This window comes from Chiloscyllium plagiosum, chromosome 51, assembly GCF_004010195.1.
Source record: "Chiloscyllium plagiosum isolate BGI_BamShark_2017 chromosome 51, ASM401019v2, whole genome shotgun sequence".
NCBI classification, from domain to species: Eukaryota; Metazoa; Chordata; class Chondrichthyes; order Orectolobiformes; family Hemiscylliidae; genus Chiloscyllium; species Chiloscyllium plagiosum.
Genome location: NC_057760.1, coordinates 1,508,610 through 1,510,077, shown reverse-complemented (window position 1 = coordinate 1,510,077; position 1,468 = coordinate 1,508,610). Strand labels below are relative to the sequence as shown.

At 61.0% G+C, this 1,468-nt stretch overlaps 1 protein-coding gene across 5 annotated transcripts in view; it reads right to left on the bottom strand.

Moving 5' to 3' along the window:
* The window catches only part of LOC122544710 (zinc finger and BTB domain-containing protein 7B-like), a 92,786-nt gene extending 91,969 nt beyond the window's left edge, over positions 1-817 (bottom strand). For all 5 annotated transcript variants that reach the window (XR_006310457.1, XR_006310455.1, XR_006310456.1 and 2 more), the window contains exon 1: positions 552-817. The gene's annotated coding sequence lies outside the window, so the exon portion shown is untranslated. The remainder of the gene's footprint in view (positions 1-551) is intronic.
* Positions 818-1,468: the final 651 nt, after the last annotated feature.

Genomic DNA, 1,468 nt, shown 5'->3' with positions numbered 1-1,468 from the left:
GGGGGGGGGGGGGGAAAGAATGCGCAAACTCCACACAGAGAGTCGCCCCGAGGGTGGAATCGAACCCGGGTCCCCGGCGCCGTGAGGCAGCGATACTGACCAGCCGGTGCGTTATACCTGCCACCCCAGGAATCGATCCGGTCAGGTCCGCCCGAAAACCTGGTGGCCTGCCCTCGAGCGCCCACTCAGCTATTTCCATCGTCCCCAACCCCCAGGGGCAGACGCGGAGAGAGAGAGGGAGAGACGGACGCCCACTCCAGTGGGCCCCCGGGGGGGGGGGGGGAAACATGCCAACCCCTCTACCTCCCACGCTGCCTCCGACCCCCCAACACCCGCCAGGCGGGCAACGCCGAGGGTACCGCCCCCATCCCGTACCCCTCCAAGACACCTCCTACCCCATTACAGCCCCTCAAAGGGGGCAATGCACCCTGACCTTTGACCCTTGACCTTGAAATGTCAAGATGGGACGGGCAGGAGGGCAGCAAACCGGTTTCACTGCTGAATGCAGGGCAGGCAGGTGAGAAAACACAAACCCCTTGCCCTTCTCTTACCTGGGGCTTGGGCACTTTCCTGCTGCCGAGTGATTTTCTGAGGTAAAACTAAGTCTTTTCCAGCCCGATCGTGACTGACAACCGCCGAAGAGGAAACTGCCAGGGAGTGCAAAGGTCCGATGGTCTTTCGCCAATCTTTTATTTTTATTTTTCCGCCTCTTTATTTTCTTTTTTAATTGCCGCCTCCCCGCCCCCTTCGGTTCCTCCACCGTCGACGGGCGACGAACAGCCGCCGGCGGAGATCCCGCCCGCCACGCGCCCCTCGGCGCCATTGGCCCAGCACAGTCCACGCCCGCCCCGGCTCCCTCCTCCCATTGGGTCATGGGGCCGTCCGTCGGCGCGCCCCGACGTCCCATTGGACGCTCCCGCCGTCCGTCTCGACATACTCCCCGCCCATGCCCGCCCCCAGTCACTCCCATTGGAGGAAAGGCGGGTTCCAAACCAGTGTCTGCCCGCCCCCGGTCACCCATTGGATAGAGGGACGTCCGTCACTCATGTTGCCGCCCACTACACGCCTCTGTCTATTGCATTGGCTCAGGGAAACGTCCATTACCTGATTCTCCGCCCACGGTTGAATTGATTAAGTCCACGGGGCTGTCCATCCAACTCGTCCCCATTGGTCTGTCAAAATAGCTGAAGACCCTCCCAGTCACCCACATCTTATTGGTCCAGGGAACTGTCCATCCAACCTGCTCCAACCCTCGCATGCCATTGATCCATCAGGTGCATCCCCGACACACGCAACGTGATTATACATCATCTAGGCCCCCGAACTCCCATTGGTCATACGACACCCGGTAGGTGGTGTTATTACACGTTGGGGCGGTGACACCTCCTCTGATTGGTCACATAGCGGGATTCGCAAAGCGTGTGGGCGTTTCCTCCGCTCCTATCGGTGAGAACGGCCGTCCGTCATC